This window comes from Varroa destructor, unplaced genomic scaffold (genome assembly GCF_002443255.2).
Source record: "Varroa destructor unplaced genomic scaffold, Vdes_3.0 BEIS01000001.1, whole genome shotgun sequence".
Taxonomy (NCBI): Eukaryota; Metazoa; Arthropoda; class Arachnida; order Mesostigmata; family Varroidae; genus Varroa; species Varroa destructor.
The window spans coordinates 6145192-6153913 of NW_019211454.1; the positions used below are offsets into that span (position 1 = coordinate 6145192).

Below are 8722 nucleotides of genomic sequence, written 5' to 3' on the forward strand. Positions count from 1 at the left end.
CCTGTTCATAGCATCTTTAGGTGGCAGCAGTAATCGTGAAAAGTGCCAGCGCTGAACAGGAGCGCCTTAGTCAACATATAATGGCCCAAATATGCCGAAAGATAGTGTAGAAACAAAGGAACTGGGAATTTCTTTAGTGATGAATAAGGCACAGCAAATTTTTTTAAACAACTCTTAATCCTAGTGTAGAAGACGGCTATAATGTCCACCTGGCACCGATTTGTAACTACTCGCGGATACGCCCTCCAATAAACAGCATCATACAGCTCAATACTATACTTTCCGTATCCTACTCAGCTACTCTATTGCGGTTAAGGCAATACAACGAACCGAATTAGTCTCGTCATTGCCTTCTATTATTATACGTTTTGATTTCGAGGAAGTTGACAAGCCGCAACTTTTTAATGGTGCATGCGCTTGCATTCGGCACGCTCTTTCTTTTCGCTTACGTTACATTCCCGCCCGTCGGGCCCTGTGATCAATCAATCTTCAAGTTCTTCTTCTGCAAGTTCTTCTCAATCAGTCTTCAAGTTCGCTCCTCTCTACAGCTGCTCGATACAGATTCGGCGAATTCCAGTATGCATTATTGCCTGTATCGTTGCAGTCTTCGATGAGATAGTACGGCGCAGTCGTCAAACGCCGGCTAAGATGGCGAAAAGCAAGGTCACTCACGTACAGATGATGAAACAGAGGGAAATAGAAGACAAAGAGGTAGGATAATAGAAAAGAGGCTTAAGGCCAAAAAATCTGTTATTAGAAGATGCTGTATCTCGACACATGAAGGCTCTAACATTGCCGCTAAAACCAACACGAAAACATTATTTCGCTTGCTCCGTTTTCACTACGGTGTAAAATGTGTTGTACACATGTTCAATGCTCAGACAGTTACAAAGACCTTCTTGATTTCTCGCATCTCTTTGATGGTTTTTGGCCACAGCCGCATATATGGGGCTTCTCTACCAGTTGCGTCCAAGAAGTATCTACTCAATCCGGTAATCGAGCCGACATACAGCTACACAAACTTAACCCCATGTTACCATACACATGCAATGGATATAGAGAAAGATAGGGGCAAAAAACTTTTCTTCTCGGGTAGTCCACTTTCTGGGTCGAGCTTAGCCGGTCCAAGTGACGTGTCCGCCGAAGGTGGCAGCAGGTGAACGACCGACCCGAATAGCGTTTCTTGCCGGATGGAAAAATGCTGCGAGAAAAAAGAAAATCGACGTATATCAGGCGAAGTAGAAGTGCAAGCCTTACTGCAGGCAAAACTGCTACACAGCCATAGGTCTGAGGCCAATGGGAAAAACAGTAGCCAGGATTCGAGTGCTCCGAAGTCCTGGCAGTTCTAGGATCCCAGCTTAGCGGCAGAGGTGGCCGTGTCTTGCAGTGGTATCCCTTCGCAGTAACAAACTAGTTCTAGTCAAACTAGGTAGGCTTGTATAACAGTCGAAATAGCAGGGCTAGTGGCAGGTCGCTGCTTTTCTCACGCGGTCCTTCCGGTATTGGCCGAGGTCGACGGTCGCGGTGGTGCGCGGAGACTGACTGCCATAGACGGAAACCTAACGTCGACGTCTGCGAATATAAAAGAACAGGCGTATCTGGCCTTGTTGGCTCGCCGCCAACCACAACGCCGACAATGTCTACATTTGCCGGGTCTGTCGTGCTCTCGCGCCGGCTACAGCCTATGTACGCGAAATTGTCCTGCAGACCACCAGACTGGCTGCTTATTTGACGCCTGCTTGCTTGAAGAGCGATTGGGAGAAGAGTTATATCGAGCCTTAGCCATTTGTCCGTCAGAGTCAGTTCTGCTGCGTTTCATACTACTACTGTTGACACTGTTAGTGGGGCTGGTAAAACCGGCCAAGCAATGGTTCTCGAAACATTCGCAGGAGAAGGTTGCTAACCGAAGCTAAGGGATAGATGAGAGTGCGTACGAGGCCATACGATGGGTTATCTTGCCGTATGCTCGCTCGCTCGCGTATAAGCACCGACAGCGTGCGCATGTATGGATAAATTAGGCTATTCCGTCTGTACGTCGGTAGGCAGAGTTTGTCTGTCTGCCGAGTATACCGTCTACGACCTGAGGCTCAGCGCAAGCGACCGAATGCTCCGCGCAGAAATAGAAGATGGATCCTCAAGCAGTAGTGAGATAGCTGTTCTTCTACCACAGCAAGTCTACGAAGGAGGAATGGTTGCACGGAACGGTAGATTAAATCGAAAACTTGCTCGTACCATTGCAACAGCTACGTATGAGCCGTCGCACTTGTATTTACCATCCAACAGAGATAGCAACACAACAAGATAAAGGTAGATTTTAGAATTTTCCTTTCGTTGTATATCGTACACGCCGTTGCATGCCCCCATAGCGTGAAACGCATCTGAGGCGCTGAAAACTGCTAGTGCTGGTAGTAGTGCAGTCTCTTTGAAGCGGCAGTTACTGACATTGAATAACGTAAAAGCTCGAACATTTCTTAATTTAGTTAATGATAATAGTGATGCTACTGGTGAGGTCTAAATTTGTTGTTTAGTAATCAATTTTCCTTTATATAAATCAAAGAATGGGGTATTAATAAATGATGGAGTAGAAGGTTTATATCACGAGACGTATGAGTTATCATGGCTGCTTTAATGCGATGATGGCCTGAACTCGAATGGCCAATATAGTTTTACGGGGCAAAAAGAAATCTAAAATTCAGGCAAGTGTAAGTTTGCAACGAGGAGAAATAGGCCCGAAAAATGGTGTGGGGTCGGAGTTTAGATAAGTGTTATAAAAACAATACTTCGCGAACTTTCTCTAACTGGGAGGATCTACAATATTTCTAACACAGAAAGTATGTGATTCATAATTCATCTTTGAAATGGGGTGGAAACGTAACTTTATTTGACTTGCTAATTTTCTTACTAACATATTCTTTGAAAAGCTTGAAATTTGTAGCGCTAATATCCGTACAACTGATATCATGCCTCTACCAAGTAGAGGGCTAACTGACAGCATATGAGGGGGTTGAAAGCATAATAGTATATAAGCTTTGCCGCTAAAATATTTTTTAAATATTTACAACTGTCACGTGAAACCTAAAATATGGTCAAATAAAATGCTGGCTTTATTTTCTTTAAAGCTCTATATAACTACAGGAATACTACACGGAAAAATAGAGAAAAACTACATAAATGGTGTGAATAAATAAACTATATACAATCAAATAAAAGATAACAGCCAATGGTCAATGACGATCATACTAATCTTCATCATATTATGATGATTATTGGGTAACCTATAATTTTCCCATTTCCTTTGACCACCTCTACTCTTGCTATTATTTTTTTGCCGCATTTTAAAGGAAGTCGGTCGTTTCCTTCACGGGTTTCCTTTTGTGTGAGGTTTCCTCCTCCTGAGAAAAGTGTAAGAATGGAATCTGCAGTATCAGCAGCGGCTATGGCTGTTCCTACCACCGCCACCCTAGCAGGCCAAGCCCAAACGCGCCGTACGCTGCGTAAGAAAGAGAGCTGCGACTTTGGCGAGTCTGGCTAGTTGCTGTAACCCAACCCCCTGCCGCCAAGTGGAGGCAACCCAAGGGCGACAAAGCTGTCGCCTCTTGAGCGCCCCAGCCTGCCGCGTATCCGCCATCCTTTTCTCCGTCTGGATTGCTAAAGGCGCCGACCGCACGGTGTCGTCCTCGTAGTAGATACGAAAAAAGAGGCGACCCGGTCGGTTTAGTCGCAGGCTTTCTTCTGACGGCTAGAACCAGCACCGATTCACTGCGCAGAAGGCGCCAGTAGGCAGTAAACTGCACATGCTCAAAGGCTCTCACAGGCCTCAGGCTACACAGCATTGCCATCGCATCGACTACCGCCACTTTTCGACCTCCTGTCTGATCTGAACGCCTTCTCTCCATGTCCCCTCCCATTCCGGAGCTGCTCGAATGTCCCTCCTACCAGAGCACCCCGCTTGCCAAGGAAGTGACTTGGAGATCGATCGGACTTCATTTTCTATTTATCCAGCCGATTTGAGCGGAAATCCCCTCTAGTGCTCAGTGACTGTCGGTGTCGGGGCACGATCTCTCCTTACCCCGCTCCAGAAAGAGCTCAGGGTCCTGGCACGGCCATCCCGCTTCGCCGCCAATCCGTCTCTGCAAACTCTCTGTATTCCTTGAACGTATAGCTAGGTATTTCGAACTTGAGGGCTACCCTTTGCCCTCCTTCCACGTATGCCCCTAAGCTGCAATGATAGACTTCATTTCAGGCATTTGGCTTTTCAAAAGGAAAATATTCAAGATACAAGCGCATATTAGGATACTTTTTGTTTTCAGATCATTGAATAATAATATTTATAGACACCTGAAACGTTTTAGTCATAAAATCAATTAGAGCGTTATTTCAATCTTGAACTACGACAAGGCATTACAGAATCACTACTATTTCTATCGAGTTTATTATTTTTGTTGTCAGCGCCTTAGATACCATTATAGGCGGTTGTTGCTGAAGAAACAAGTTAAAAAATCATTTTTATTCACCTATCACGTCTATATCGACCTAGTTTGTGTATCAAGTGTATCCTGCCGACGTCTGCTGTCTATTTGTTGTCAATCCAAAACGTATTATCTTAGTGCTGTTCAGTCCTAGGGATAAAGTTGTTACCCCAGCAGCAACTACTATCATTAAAGCTGGCTCATGGAGCTTCATCATGGGACCAGCTTTATACAATATAGCCATGGCCAACGTGGGGATCAGCAGGTCAACAATTATTTTTCGGCAAACAGGGTTCAGTTAAGCACACTATTTTCGCAATCGACACCCCTTCTTCTCTTTTTACCGCTTCTCCCATGATTAAAAAGGTCGAACAACGAAACACAAAGGTTTAGATAGACAGATAGGGAAACCAACCCGTCGAACAAATAGCACGACTTCTCACACTATCCCTATCACCGCCGGAGCATGCCCGTCGTACGGGGCTTGTCGTATAAAATACACATGTACTTATCTCGTGCTACGATCACGCGACGACGAAGTAAGCTAGTCGGCCAGCTTGCCAATCCATTGAAAGCTGTAGGGGTTGCGGCTTTGATCGTTAGGCCTGAGCAGGCTTAGGCAACATTTGGTAAGCTGCTCGGTAGCCATTGGCTACGCGACCTGTCGTGCTACCTATCTCACGTTCATATCTATGCTAATGAAAAAGCCACGAGCAAGTCGCGGGCGTTAGCCGGGCAATTCTGTTTGAACAAGTATGCCAGCATCGCCCTCTATCCCTCGATGGCCCCTCGATAACCTCCTCTCTGGTGACCCACCAGAAGCGGTGAAGGGTCCGCCAAGAGAGTGATAGAACGCACACTGAGGATACTAGCGATGGTGAGATATGACCATCCGCGTCTTTCACGTGAACCATTTTTGCAATTATATCCTTAACCCTGCGGCGTGTTGTGGAGTGACGTTCCCCTGTCGACTCACGGACTAGTGGTAAATAAACACACTGTAATCATTTCATTTTTTAATGTAAACTAAAAATCACTCCTATGATATGCCTATGCGTGTATTTGTCATTTAGGTAAATCCCTATCTATATGTATAGGAACGTGTGTCTTTGTTGGCTTAGTATGCAGTGATCTATAATTGTGTTTTGTATTATAAAATGCGCTATTATTACGGTTTTTATCTGAACCTACGGCGAAATGGCTGTGGACTTGTCTTACATTCTACCTATACTACGAACTGAGAATACTCATACTATGATGATGTAATAAGGGTTACAGCCTGGATTTGGATTGTTAAAGTACAAACGAATTCCACGCCCCTTCATCAGACTAAACTTCACAGATATGTCATCCTGTTGATCACCATTATATAACTACATAATATTGGTCGCTTGTATCGAAGATATATGGTGGTGCGTGCGTTTTGCTAATGCGATTAAACTGTCCGCTAAGCACCTGCCGGAGACTCCCGGTCGTCCACTGCCATATTAGCAGTGTGTGAAAACTTTATTCCTTTACAGAAGTGTAATAAAATCTAGTTCTGGTTTTAAATCTGCCTTCTCTGCACGAATCTGCAAACTCGAGACAACGTAATGGTAATGGAAAATAACGAGTTTTCTATAGAGGCCTATAAGTAAGCCGTTCGTCGCTTCACCTAACGGCGTTTGTTTAGAACCTAGCGAAAACCGATGTATCCTTCTAAAATATTTGCTTTGCCAACTGTGGAGCTCACATACTCACTAAAAAACTCATCTCTAGGCCTTGGGAGTTCACGCCGGACTCGCTACCTAAGATTTTTACCGGTTTCGTTACCTAGGATTTTTCCCAAACTAATAAGTCAAACAGGTCTTCACAGGGGATAAGTAAATAGTCCTTTCCTCTATTTACTCTGCTTTTGTCATCCCCTTCGTGTCGCTATGTGCCCATTTCTGTGTGAAGTCTATCGCAATGTTACATTTGCTTTATCCATAGATCATCGCGATCAGAACCGTGACTGCTTTTATTATTATTCGTTCAAGCATCTACCTCAGCTGGCCTCTGTTACCGTATGTGCCGAGGGCCCTAATCTGACAAGGTCATCTATTATGTTCAGGCAAAGAAACTGTACCCTGGGAGCGCGTGAGATTGGCCATTGAGACTAATGGATTCATGATGAGCCGACAAAGGGCAGCGGTTCGGGCTAAATGATGACCTCGACATGACACACACACACACACAAACACAGCCTCGACGAAAACGCGCTCGTGAGCCATAGGATCGTAAGCGATGCCGTTCCAGTCACTGGTGAATACACATGGCTGCACTGAGTAAAAAGCTTAACCCTGCGTTGTAACTTGGCGTTCAAAGACTATACTCCAACGCGAACGAAGTAATATCGCCAAGAAGTCGCTCCACATCGCTATTACGACAAGTATAAACGAGAGCCCGTAACACTAAGTAGAATTTGATTACTTCGCAGATGCGGCCTGCTTTTTGACTCGAGTCAGGACCTCTTTTTCGCACTTCGTCTCGATCTTTCGCTTCGGCAAGCGGTGCGACAGCAACGAGGTAAATAGAAATGTTGAGCACAAACGCTAGTTATTTGAGGCAAAATGAGAAGTACGTCAACGACTACTTGAACGTGCGAACAAAAGACTCGCTACAAAAATAACCGAAATGCGTTTATTAAGGAGATCAGGACATGTTCGAGCGTGTCGTTCTAATATGGAGCAGGTTATCGCTTTTGATTTGCTACAGAACGGGAAAGCCGTTTTTAGCGTGACTGTTTCACGATCCGTGTTGCATGTTCTCATACAGATATTTGTCATCCCTAGAAGATGCCCCAAATCTGTTTCATGACGACGGATGTAATTTTACGTCAGTACTTAACTGGCTTGATTTTTCGATATCCTCCGGCCTTGGCTGACCTTGCTCAACCATACATCGATAGGTCTTATCCCTTAAACCGGTAAAAATTATAATCCGTGCATTTTCTTGATAAACCTAAGGACATATGCTATATATATATATAAAGATATGAAAATATAAGGATTAAGGATATATGCAAAATAAAAAAATTACGCAAAGACCCGGGAACTTTTGAATTTGCTTACTTAAACTGTTTTCTTAATTGTACTTTACGGGCCAAAGGGCATTGGCACGTGCTTGCTGTCCATGTTCGCATCCTATCCTCACATATCAACGTTGTACTGTCTCCTGCGCGCGCTTCTTGCTTCATTTAATCAGCTTGGGCTTCAATATATCGCTGATTACGGAGGATTGCAACGAAGACACGATACGCGAACACCCCTTACAAAGATCGATCAACCCGTTGATTAATTTTCACCTCCTCGGTACAACGCCCTTACTCACCCCTTCCCGATGCCCCAATTCAGGCAACGGGACGAATGAGCCGCTGTTATGGTGTCCGTCCTCTTCGCCTTTTTACATAGACCATTGTGGATACCGCTCATTGAATGATCTTTTTGAGCGTAGAGCGTGGGACTTAGACTCGCCGCCCTCCGCAATGTTGGCCTAGTATTTGTAGCTATAGGACATCATCCGGCTTAGCTGTACCCTGAAAGACCGTTCCTGCGTTCTCTCCATTTCTTCTAGCGACGCCGCCCACTCAATGTCACTATTACTACAGAAGAGGACAATTCGATTTTCAGTGAGAAAGGTCGAGTCAGCTCGAGCCGAAGCAGCCATGATGAACGAGGGAATTTGTGCTCTGTAGAGGCAAATATCGTCGAAAGAAGCATCAGAACATGGCGGGACAAGGCCTTAGCAAACAGAAACGTCTAGCCCTCGTACGGACTACCACCTGGAACAAACAGCCCAAGAAGTCGAAGAAGAAGAAGCTAATCGATAAGCAATGCTATATAGGGAATCTATAGCTCGCTAGCGTATTTTCCTAGATGGAAAAGTGCCAATGCATCGCAATACGTTTAGCATGTGACGAGAAGCTTAACAAGATTTGAAACTGTTGAGAACGAAAGCTTTGCTACTGCACAACTTTAAGCCTTTTGTAAGCTGTGACAGTACTGATGAATAATACAGTCAGTCAGTCAGTCAGTCAGTCCGAGTTTTATGCAGGTTATTAATTAGATTTTTTTTCAAACCACAAAAATTATGTTGCCACCGCGACACAAAAATGCCTAACTCGAACTGAGATTGAGTTTTCTTATAGAATTATAGATGCTGAAATCACTCGGTAAAATGATATGGGCCTTTTGTTGATTTCTCGTTGCGAAATGAATAGATGCGATGCTACA

General features: G+C 44.5%; 1 long non-coding RNA gene across 1 annotated transcript in view; it reads left to right on the forward strand.

The window, feature by feature from the left end:
- Positions 1 to 2019: 2019 nt before the first annotated feature.
- Positions 2020 to 8722, forward strand: part of LOC147758180 (uncharacterized) — a 49923-nt gene continuing 43220 nt past the window's right edge. Inside the window, exon 1 of the long non-coding RNA XR_015319075.1 lies at positions 2020 to 2307. This is a non-coding gene — a long non-coding RNA (uncharacterized LOC147758180). The remainder of the gene's footprint in view (positions 2308 to 8722) is intronic.